The 12712-nt window shown below is 39.1% G+C and overlaps 1 long non-coding RNA gene across 1 annotated transcript; it reads left to right on the top strand.

The window, feature by feature from the left end:
- Positions 1-6112: 6112 nt before the first annotated feature.
- LOC129777996 (uncharacterized) lies at positions 6113-6790 on the top strand. Its single transcript, XR_008743343.1, has 2 exons — positions 6113-6493; positions 6559-6790. It is a non-coding gene; the product is annotated as an uncharacterized LOC129777996 (long non-coding RNA).
- The last annotated feature ends 5922 nt before the right edge of the window (positions 6791-12712 follow it).

A 12712-nucleotide genomic window follows, 5' to 3' on the forward strand; every position in this document is an offset into this window, starting at 1 on the left:
CTTGGTCATCTACGTGGATGACGTACTTGTCGCTAGTACGTCAGAGGAGCTGATCGGCAAAATCAAGGGCTGCCTCTCAACCGAATTCGAGATGACAGACGTTGGCGAAGTGAAGAATTTCCTCGGCATGCGGATTGACCGGAATCTGCGACAGAAGATAACACGTATCAGTCAGCGTCGCTACTTGGAGAACCTGCTAGACCGGTTCCAAATGCAGGACTGCCGACCAATCGCAACGCCGATGGAGCATTGGCTGAAGCTACCGAAGGGAATAGAGTCGAAGAAGACCGACAAACCGTACCGTGAGCTAGTTGGCTGTGTCATGTATGTCGCACTGACGTCTCGGCCAGACTTAGCGGTTTCAGCGAACTATTTTAGCCAGTTCCAAGCGTGTCCTAACGAGGAACATTGGGTCCATCTTCGACGGGTCCTACGCTATATTAAAGGGACACTGGATCTTGGATTGGTCTTCCAGGACAGCGAAGCAGAGCCACTGCTGGAAGCGTTTACGGACGCCGACTGGGCGAATGATGTCACCGATCGCCGGTCTGTATCGGGCGCTGTCTTTAAGGTTTATGGTGCCACGGTCAGCTGGAGTGCGAAGAAGCAAGCTACAGTGTCTCTCTCGTCCACCGAGGCTGAGCTAATCGCGCTTTGTGCAGCTGCCTGTCATGGCCAGTGGATGGTCAGAATACTCGAAGATCTTGGATTCAAGCCGGTGGGGCCGATTGCCTATTATGAGGACAATCAATCAACGATCAAGATCGCGTCGAACCCGAAGGATTCCGGACGTCTGAAGCATCTGGATGTAAAGCATTTCTTCGTTCGTGAGTTGCTGGAGGTTAATCATATTCGGGTCGATTATGTTCCAACGTCGAAGCAACAAGCAGATTTTCTGACCAAGAGCCTCCTTGCACCAGCATTCAGGAAGTTTCGGGACTGCCTCGGACTAACAGATTGCAGCGTTTGAGCGGGCGTGTTAAGTATGCAAACTCTACAATATCTACGTCTCTGATATGCCCCCACTTTATGTACCGCTCATGCAACTGTCATTATTGACTTCCTGTTTATTTTCTCCTTTTGTCATTCCAAACGTAACCGCTATTAATAAAACACGTTGTTAGTTTTTCTCTGAGTATACTCATCGTGTGTGTGTTTATTTATCCCGATCTGAAAGTCCATCCGCCGGATAATTTCATTCTTATCAATTAAAAAAAATTTCATGAAAACAAATGATAAAGTATGAATCTTCCCTTAAAAAGGAATGAGGAACATAGGGTCGAAATTTTTAAGCAATTTCGGAACGCCTGTAGCTCCGATATAAATGATGACATGAAGATAAAAAATATACCATTTTCAAGCTACAAATTTCTAGTTTACGGATATCGTACGTGCATATGTTTAGTTTGATGTGTATATGCGTTGTATACATAAGACTTTGCAAGAAAAGATAACGCGTTTTGGTTTGCTTTCAAAGTTCCTATAGATTTAAAAAGTATATTCCCAATAACTTTCCAATAAACCCCAAGCGAAATATTCCGTTCGATTCATAAAAAGTTTCAGTAGAATTATTTACTACAGAATCTACTCTATCGAATGAAAAATTATCCTTTAATTTTGAGTTAAGAATATTTCATGAAATAATGATCGCACAGCTAATCGATGGTTAGATCTGCCCACCGCAAACTTGGAAATATTTTATGAGTTACAGCGTTTCAAAAATCACTCAAAATTTTCGATGTCGCATTTTGCTACTCTATTTTTTTTTGTCGAGTGTAGTTTTTTACCCACATCGGAATACGATCGGTCACAGGAAATGTCGGTTCATTTACACACTCTTTTATCCGCCTTAATCCTTATCAAAACATGTATTAGGCTGGAAAAAAGGTAACCATTATTTTCTCGATAGCTGGCTTTTGTGATCAATATCTCGCGTAATATCGATCATACAAATTCAAGTTTAGGCTTGTTAAAGTGACCATATGACCAGAGGTCTAACGCGGGACACCAACAAAAAAAAACGTTGTGTATATAAGTTATGTAAACATGAGCTGTAAAAATATACAAAAATTATTTAACCAGTCTCGTTTATTCGTGAAATTTTTGGCATGACAGATAATGCGATAAGCTCCAAAAAACCTTCAGTATATATATATTTTTCCCCAAGAACTTTCAGTTCATTTTGTACATTTAATGGCACAAACTGATTACTTACGCTTTCACGGTGCTTAAACCAGAGATCGTCAATTTCAGATGCAACTTACAACTGATTGTAATATTGCCACTCTCCATCAGTATGGAAAACTGCAGCCTAACAACCACATTTCAGATCATTTATCTTCGAAAAAGTCTCAAAGAACTCTCGGGCTGTTATCAATAGACAAAACATTGGATTTCAATGGTTAAAATATTTTGAAAACTCGGTTACTCAGAATTTTCATATACTCCACCTCTATTTCCTCATGAAAATCTTTCAGCGTCGACGGTATAACTATTAAAATGACAGTAAAACTTGATAATTATCCCTTCAACATCTACGGGAAGTTGATCCGCAGCCGCCTGAATTGTGTTGCTGAAGATATAAGCAACGCGTCCTACAACTATTGTCGGTATTTAAGTAGACGTCTTGGCCTTCCCTAAGAGGGCCGCCAAAGTTCGTGTTCATATTATCTGCCGAATATGAAGAGCAATGTGCATATAATATTTGATAAAAATTTCAAAAATTAATGTCGCGATGATTTCAGACGTATGTTTTTTTTAACGGTTGTAGTCAAAAACAGAGGAAGAAGTTTTTTGTCTTGATGAGTCAAAGCATCGGAAAAAAATACGAGACGAGAGATATACGAGATACGAGAAATATCCCAACAGAACACTGAATCAGAACATTCGTTTCAATCGGTAACGATTCCCAGATTCACAGATCACGAAAAAATTTTGGCTCATAGTGAAAACGATCTAGAACTAGCGACTAACTAAGTTTTGATAAACGCGGGACGTTTCGCGGGACGTAATCTGACGCGGGACACTTTGCTGAAAAGCGGGACGTCTGGTCAGTTTAGGCTTGTTGTCAAGGTGACATTTCACACTAAAAAACACTGTTTTTTGTTTGTTCCATTCATTTGTGAGATGCAAGGTGTTAACAATGAGAAAATTCGGTACATTTCACACTTTTTCTTTTACAGCCATCCCATGCCAAACAGATAAAGGGTGTGTCACATCAAATTGCATCACGGAAAAAACGCTGTAGAAATTTAATTTTTAGGAATTATATCTTCAGCTTTCGCTTATAATCAGATAAGAGTGTATAGATCACGTTGGCCATGCTTCACTGTCAATTTTTCGTAAATTTGGAAAAATGTCGTCGAACGAAAAAGAGCGTCGTGAATTAATCCTGTGCACTCATTTCGAGAATCCGGAGTTGTCACATCGGGACATCGGTAAGATGCTGGGAATCGTCCAATCCACGGTCAGCAGAGTACTAAAACGATACTTCGAGAACCTAAGCATCGACCGGAAGGTGAAGAACGGCAAAAATGGATGCTCCGTCAGTGAAAAAGATCACAAGCGCGTAGTTAAGCAGTTTAGACGTGATCCGAGAAGTTCGGTCCGGGATGTCGCCAATAAGCTGAATTTGTCAAGTTCATTCGTCCAGCGGACCAAGCAGCGGGAGGGCCTGCGTACATACAAGGTTCAGAAGGCTCCTAACCGCGACGAAAGGCAAAACATGGTGGGGAAGACGTGAGCCCGGAAGCTGTACACCGAAATGCTGACTAAGCCGCATTGCCTGGTAATGGACGACGAAACCTACGTCAAAGCGGACTTTCGTCAGCTGCCGGGCCTGTTCTCCGCAGAGGACAAATTCAGCGTTCCGGAGGAGATTCGCAAGCAGAAACTATCCAAGTTTGCTAAAAAGTACATGGTGTGGCAAGCAATCTGCTCTTGCGGAAAGCGGAGCGCCCCCTTCGTGATGACCGGTACGGTAAACGGGCAGGTTTACCTTAAGGAGTGCCTACAGAAGCGCTTACTACCACTATTGAAGCAGCACGAGGGCCCGACCATCTTCTGGCCGGATCTCGCTTCGTGCCACTATTCAAAGGACGTATTGGAGTGGTACGAAGCCAACGGGGTCACCTACGTGCCAAAGGAAATGAACCCGCCCAACGCGCCGGAGCTTCGCCCAATAGAGAAATATTGGGCGATTATGAAGCAGGCCCTCCGGAAGAACCCAAAAGTTGTCAAATCGGAGGCGGACTTCAAGAGAAAATGGATTTCTGTTCAAAAAAACTACAACCTGACGTTGTACAGAACCTTATGGACGGGGTAAAGAGGAAGGTGCGAGGATACGGGCTTGGGCTCGAAGTATGAATAAAAAGAAAATGCCAAAAATTGTTTAATAGTTTTTATTTTACTGTCTAAAATTTTCAAAAGGATCGGTCTACTGGGCGAATTTCTACAGCGTTTTTTCCGTGATGCAATTTGATGTGACACACCCTTTATAGTGGTTCTCAGATTTTTGTCAAATGTGGGAATTTTGTTCTTTATCGCAAAACATTAGACCCGTATTTTTTAATTTTTTCATTGGGGTGCCCATTTCCATTTTAGAGTGGCATGAACAATATTTTTTTTCCACTTTTTCCCGAAAATGACTGTTTTCAAAAAATCATAACTTTTGAACCACTTTACCTGATTTAAATGGAAAACATATCAAGCTAGCCTTTTATTAAAAAATATTGAACTTGCAAAAGAAATGGATTTTATTTTCGTAAATATTGGTTGTAGTTGTTGGTTGCAGCCATTCCATGCCAAACCAATATAGTGGTTCTCAGATATTCGTTAAAAGGGTAATTTTGTTCTTTATGGCAAAACATTAGACCCGTATTTTTTAATTTTTTATGAAGATGCCCATTTCCATTTTAGGGTGGTCCAAGAAGTCATTTTTTCCACTTTTTCCCGAAAATCACTTTGCCTGTGCGATAACCCAATCTTCCCGCAGGTATGATATTTTTTCGAAGAAGCTTATTGGCGTCAATTTAATATGTCGGTCATCTAAATCAGTTCAGTGGTTCAAAAGTTATGATTTTTTGAAAAAAAGAAGGAATTTTCTGGAAAAGGTGGGAAAAATGTCTTTTTGGACCACCCTAAAATGGAAATGGGCACCCTAATAAAAAAATAAAAAATATGGGTCTAATGTTTTGCGATAAAGAACAAAATTACCCCTTTAACGAAAAACTGAGAACCACTATATCGGTTTGGCATGGAATGGCTGATGTATAGTACAGGGCAACTTCGATAGGGGAAGTGGGGGCATAGTGGTCACCCTAAGGCCCATTTCCAGCGTCCACATACCGCTTCAAAGGCAAAGTGGTCACTCGCACATATCAAGCTAAATGGGATATACTTATGCGTTTTTTTCGTCCAAATTTGTTCAAATTATACTTGATATAGTAGGTACATGTATGAAATAAGCTTGACCTATTTACCTAGAGTCTCAATTTAATTTTTCTCATGCATACAAAAATGTGGTAAGAAACACATAACACATCCGCATAATAAGGCTTCGTTTAGTTGGAGTGGCATATTTTCAAAGGGTCAATGCCACAAAAGAGACCTCTTCAAGAGCGGAATGTGACGAGGTATATCAGCTTTAGTAAACAGAACATTGTAAGTGAATAACACCTATGACCACTTTGCCCTCAAACACGAAAGAAATCTTTATGCTAATTAATCGCTGAGAGTGAACAAAATATCTGTTCACCTCTCCTAGAATCGGTGAACAGTTGTCCAAACTGATGATTTGTCCAACATATCAGATTTAATATACTAAATTTCACGTGAAATTCCTTAGATACCATGCGCACAGAACTACCGCCCAATGGCTACCGAAAGAGCAATTTTTGTTTTTATTCACATTTTGACATTTTGACAGCTCTACTGAAGTACAGGGTGACTAAAAAGTCATTAAATTCTTCAAACATAAGGTGGCTATCAATACGGTTTCAATAGTCAATAGTTGTACTTCCAAACTAACAGTTTGCCCCCACTACCCCTACGGATTCGGGTTGCTACTCCACACAACCTTTTGCCTAGCTTGGTAAACAGTCAGAATAGAAATTTATTAGTGAGAGCATCAAACTGTTTGTAAACAACTGATTAACCTCCCCTCTCTACAACGATTCTTCGCATTGAAAGCTGATATCAGTTCTAGTAGCGACTGTGAGACGTTCGGTTCAGAGTCACGATGCAGCGTATTATTTTAACAGTGATTCTATACAGTTTTGTGGTATTGCTCGCGTACGGATTACCCGTACCCGTCGGAAATCCGGTTGATCATGTTTCGACAGTAGCTCCAATGCATACATCCGCCAGCACTCAGCGAACCACCGTTCCATTCGATCCGCTCCGATGGTTGATATCGAAATCGGGATCGCTGATCAGCCGAACACTACACAAGTAAAAGGATGGGCCTCCCCATGGTGACTAGCGAAATATATTAGTGATTGTCAATAAAATGAAGAAGTTTTCAATAATAGTGAGTTATTTATTCATTGTTATTTTTAGGGTGCACCAAGTTGTTGAGAAAACCAAAACAAGATTAGATTCAAGTGATTATGGGGCCATTCCCTTCATTCCGATTGGGGTTTCGAAGCTAAGAGGAACTGGGAGAAACAGAGAAACATAGAGCAAATATGATGATGTATGTTTGCGAAGAACGAACAGATTTTTAAAATAAAAATTATAAATGAATCTATATAAATAAAAATGTAAGTCAAAATCTGTTGGTAAGCGGCAACCCGAAGAATTTAGTCTCGATTTTAGTCTCCTGTATTTTGTTGAATTCGTTTCTTCCTGTAGATCAATATAGTGGAGAGAAAAACCGAAAGAGAGAGAGAGAAAATTTTCGGAAAACTCTGAAGGAAGGTCGGAAAATTCGAAAATTGAATTCCCACATGTTCGAAAATTACATCATAATAAGCGTTGTTAGTCCATTCGATGTTTGCACTATCGAAATTGATCTTTGTTCGTAAGTGGAAATGGATTTTCAGGCATTTCCATATATTACATCTATAAATAAAAATGGAAGGCCAAATGTGTTGGTAAGCGCAAAACCTGAGGATGGAATGGTTCAATTTGAGTCATCTATATTTCGTATTCGTCTCTTTCCGTAGATCAAACCGGAAAATTCGGAAAATTGAATTCCTATATGTTCTACAATTAGCTAAGCGTTGTTAGTCCATTTGATGTTGGTGCTAACGAAATTGTTTTTTGTTCGAAAGATGAAAAGGATTTTCAGACGAAATAACGCATTCCTATATCTTCTATCCATATAAACAAAAATGGGAGGTCAAATGTGTTGATGTGCCCTAAACCCGAGGAAGGAATGGTCCGATTTGAGCTGTCTTTATTCTGTAATATTCTCTGTATCAAACAGGTATTTCATGCAACGGAGAAACATGTTATTTCCAAATGCTTGAAGAATCTTGAACGAGAATTGTGTCTGAAAATAATTTTATATTATAAGGACGAATTTTTGTAGAAGTACTAGACAATTTATACTAAAAGAAAATTGTAAAGGGTCAAAGGGCAATCAATCAATGAAGAGTTCAGTGATTGGACTCACTAACGTTCACTTAGTAAGAAAACGTGGATGTTGGAAAGTATTCAAATCAAAAAATCTATTTTGGGCGGGACGAAGTTCGTCGGGTCAGCTAGTTATGAATAAAAATACAAAATTTACTCTGCATAACAGAGTAATACTTTTGGGTAAACCGATCACTCATGCTATGTCATTCAAATATCTTGGGGTCTGGTTCGACTCCAAATGTACTTGGGGGGCCCATATTAGGTATCTGAGTAAAAAATGTCAACAAAGAATAAACTTTCTCCGTACAATTACCGGCACCTGGTGGGGAGCCCATCCCGAAGATCTTATAATGTTGTATCGAACAACTATTCTCTCAGTGATGGAGTATGGCAGTTTCTGTTTTCAATCAGCTGCCAAAACACACCTCATTAAACTCGAGCGAATTCAGTATCTTTGTCTCCGTATTGCGTTGGGATGTATGCCCTCAACGCATACCATGAGCCTCGAGGTTTTGGCAGGCGTACTCCCACTAAAAGATCGCTTCAATTTATTATCTCTTCGGTTCCTCATCCGGTGTAAGGTTATGAACCCATTAGTGATCGGAAATTTTGAGCAGCTGATCGAGCTAAATTTTCATTCTGGATTCATGAGCTCATATCATGAATTCGTCTCCATGCAGGTTGATCCTTCTTCGTATATTCCCAACCGTGTTTGTTTTCCGTACTACATCAATTCCTCTGTGCATTTTGATCTGTCCATGAAGCAGGATATCCATGGAATTCCAGATTATCATCGATCGGGGATCGTTCCTACGATTTTCGAAGCAAAGTATGGGCGTGTCAATTGTGATAATATGTACTTTACTGATGGGTCCTCTATGAATAAGTCCACAGGATTTGGAGTGTTCAACAAATTTTTTAGCACCTCACACAGTCTTCAGTATCCTTGCTCAGTGTATATTGCTGAATTGGCAGCAATACACTGGGCGCTAGACAGCGTCGCCTCACGACCTGTAGAACACTATTACATTGTAACGGATAGTCTGAGCTCTGTCGAAGCTATCCGTTTCATGAGGCCGGAAAAGCACTCGCCGTACTTCCTTGAGAGAATACGAGAAATTTTGAGTACTTTATCCAGACGTTGTTATGTCATTACCTTTGTCTGGGTTCCTTCACATTGCTCAATTCCGGGTAATGAGAGGGCTGACTCATTAGCAAAGGTAGGTGCAATTGAAGGCGAAATTTATCAGCGTCAAATCGCCTTCATATAGCAGCAAGCCTTGAGAATAAGGTGACGTATATTTCAAATCATCACGAATAAAAACGTATTTTCCGTTCCTTTTTTTTCTCTGTGATTTTCAGTTATATTCAAGACTATTTTTGACGGTATTTCGAAAGAAGCCGGGACGATATACTGAGAAGAAAGGAATTTTCTTGAAGTCGGAATTATTTTTCAAGTGTTTTTTTGGAGTGTGAAGTTGCCATTGGACCCGCTTCAAGGATTTTAGAAGTTCTCTATCATTCATCTAGATACATTTAAGATAAGTTTTCGTTTTATTTTTCTTTCACGCATACGTATACATATACATATACATACACATATTTCATTTTATTATTATTTTTTTTTTTTTAATTTTATCATTTAATATTTACGTGTTCTGAAGAATCTTCTCTCTCATTTTTACGACACTTTCGACTCCTTTTTTTTTTTTTTTTTTAATTAGAGGGTAATGAACCCTTCGATGCTGAAATGAGGGTCTTAGACCCTCCTCCAGATGATTTTACGGTTTTTTCAGGAAAAAAACAAAAACAATCTCAGTCAAACTCTTCGTCTGTACCAAATAGTGACTCTGTTCTACACTCTTCGACACAATCTCTGCCTAATTCTACTCAACTTCCACGTATTAGACAATACCAGAACGCCCCGGCATCATCGAAAAACCGTTGGGTGGTATTTTTCCGTCCGAAAGGGAAACCTCTAAGAGTATCTCAAATTTGTAAAGACCTGACGTCTAACTACTCAGGTGTCTTAGAAATGACGAAAGTCAATAAAGATAAACTTCGTGTTGTGCTCTCAAATTACAAAGACGCTAACGCGATAGTGAAAAACTCTTTGTTCACTAATGAATATAAAGTTTATATTCCGGCTCACATTGTTGAAATCGATGGTGTAGTTACGGAAAAATCTCTTCAACTTCAAGATTTTTTAAAAGCTAAGGGTATCTTTCACAATGCAAATATTCCACATGCAAAAGTTTTGGAGGTGAGATCTCTGAACTCTTTGAAATCTGAGGGTACAGAAAAAAAGTATTATCCTTCTGGCTCTTTTAGAATTTCCTTCGAAGGCACAGCACTTCCAAATTATGTGCTTATTGACAAACTTCGTCTTCCAGTTCGGTTATATATTCCTAAAATAATGACTTGCTTAAATTGCAATCAGTTAGGTCACACTAAAACCTACTGTTGCAATAAAACGAAATGCTCAAAATGTGGAGACGACCATGACGAAGTCACTTGTAACAAAGATGTTGATAAATGTATTTTTTGTGGAGATGTTCCTCATACAATTAAGGATTGTCCGAAATACAAATTACGTTCGATGAAACTCAAGCAATCACTTAAGGATCGTTCTAATCGATCCTTCGCTGATATGCTCAAGGCAGCTTCGCCTCAGGTACCCGAGGCTTCAGAAAATCCTTTCTCTGTTTTATCAGAGGATGATGATTCGGATGCTCAATTTGATCCAGTAATCACAGGAAGAGTCAGGAAGAGAAAAATTGCTTCTTCATCTAAGCCATCTAAAAAAAGAGGATTGATCTCTAATAATCCAGAATCTTCTAATTATTCTGCTCCACCCAAGAATAACCCTCCTGGTTGGAGATCTTCAAATTATGACGTTCATTTCCCTGAATTGTCAAGCCATTCTCAATTTACTTCTCAATCGGTTCCTGAATCCTCATCTTTTTCAGGAGGTATATCCTTTTCATCAATTGTTCAATGGATTCTTGATTTTTTCGGAATATCAGATTCAATGAAAGGTTTAATTTTTGCTTGGCTTCCTTCTATCAGCCAGATAGCTAAACAAATGACTTCAAAATGGCCCCTCCTGTCGTTCATTAATTTCGATGTCTAATTTATTGGATGAGTCAGGAAAATCCTCTATTTTGCAGTGGAATTGTAGAAGTATTCTTCCTAAACTTGATTCTTTCAAGCAAAGGTTCAATTTTTTGAATTGTGATGCATTTGCTCTTTCTGAGGCATGGCTTCGTTCGGACAATGTGTTAAACATCCATGATTTCAATATTATCCGTTTAGACCGCGATGATTCCTATGGAGGAGTTCACATAGGTATTAGAAAATGCTACCCATTTTACAAGATTCCCCTGCCTTTAGTCACAGGAATTGAAATTCTTGCGTGTCAGGCACGTATCAAGGGTAAATATTTATGCATTGCTTCTATTTATATTCCACCAAGAACTATGCTTAATTATAGAAATCTTGTGAATATTGTTGAACTTTTACCGCAACCTAATCTTATTTTGGGAGATTTCAACTCTCATGGAATTGGATGGGGTGAGTCTTTTGATGATCGAAGGGCCAATTTGATTTATGATCTTTGTGAGGACTTCAACATGACAATTTTGAATACAGGTGATGTAACAAGAATTGCTCCATCTTCAGGCCGCACTAGTTGCTTAGATTTGTCCCTGTGTTCTTCCTCTTTTTCTTTAGATTGTTATTGGAATGTCATCCAAGATCCACATGGAAGTGATCATTTGCCAATCACTATTTCCATTTCAAATAATTGAAAATCGTCTGAAACAACAAATATTCAGCATGATTTATCTAGAAACATTGATTGGAAGAGATTTTCTTCAATTATTTCAGAATCGGTGGCATTAGTTCATGAGTTACCCCCGCTGGAAGAATATAATTTTCTAACTGGTTTAATTCTTGACAGTGCTATTGATGCTCAGACGAAGCGCTTTCCTGGTAATTCGTTTCGTAGACGTCCTCCTAATCTATGGTGGGACCAAGAATGTACAAATCTCTATAAAGATAAATCGAATGCGTTCAAGGATTGGCGAAAATTGGGCACCCGTGAACGTTATGATAACTACATTTATCTGGAGCGTAAATTCAAAAGCTTCATTAAAGCTAAAAAGAGAGGCTATTGGCGTCATTTTGTAAATGGGCTTTCACGAGAAACTTCCTTGAGCACTCTTTGGAGAGTTGCCAGACAAATGAGAAATTCATCTCATTCAAATGAAGAAGTTGAATATTCAGAAAGGTGGATTTTTGACTTTGCCAAGAAGATATGTCCAGACTCAGCCCCCGCACCTTCTCCCTTCTTAGAGACATCTGATGATGTTGAGCCTCCGTTCAGTATGACTGATTTTTCTCTTGCTCTTCTTTCTTGCAACAACACGGCTCCAGGGTCAGATAGGATCAAATTTAATTTGTTGAAAAATCTACCTGATAATGCGAAGAGACGTTTGTTGAAACTGTTCAATGCTTTCCTTGAGCAGAATATTGTTCCGCATGAGTGGCGACAAATTAAAGTTATAGCTATTCTGAAACCTGGTAAACCTGCGTCTGATTATAATTCTTATAGACCAATTGCAATGCTATCTTGCATTCGCAAATTACTAGAAAAAAATATTCTCCATCGTTTAGACAGCTGGGTTGAATCTAATAATCTTCTCTCGCCTTCGCAGTTCGGGTTTAGTAGAGGCAAAGGAACCAATGATTGTCTTGCGCTTCTTTCATCAGAGGTTGACTTTGCCTTGTGTAGTAAGCAACAAATGGCATCAGTGTTCCTAGATATCAAAGGTGCGTTTGATTCTGTTTCCATTGAAGTTCTTTTTCAAAAACTTCGTCGAAATGGGTTTTCCCAGAAATTAAATAGTTTTCTGTTTAACCTAATGCGTGAAAAACATATGAGTTTTTCTCATGGTTCTTTGTCAGTTTTACGCATTAGCTACAATTCTTTACAACTTCTATGTAAAATATATTGATGTTTGTTTATCGGGAAATTGTACTTTGAGACAGTTTGCAGATGATTGTGTAGTATCGGTAATGGGCAAAGACAGCACCGATCTTCATAATCCTTTGCAAGATTCTCTTAACA

This window comes from Toxorhynchites rutilus, chromosome 3, assembly GCF_029784135.1.
Source record: "Toxorhynchites rutilus septentrionalis strain SRP chromosome 3, ASM2978413v1, whole genome shotgun sequence".
NCBI lineage: Eukaryota > Metazoa > Arthropoda > Insecta > Diptera > Culicidae > Toxorhynchites > Toxorhynchites rutilus.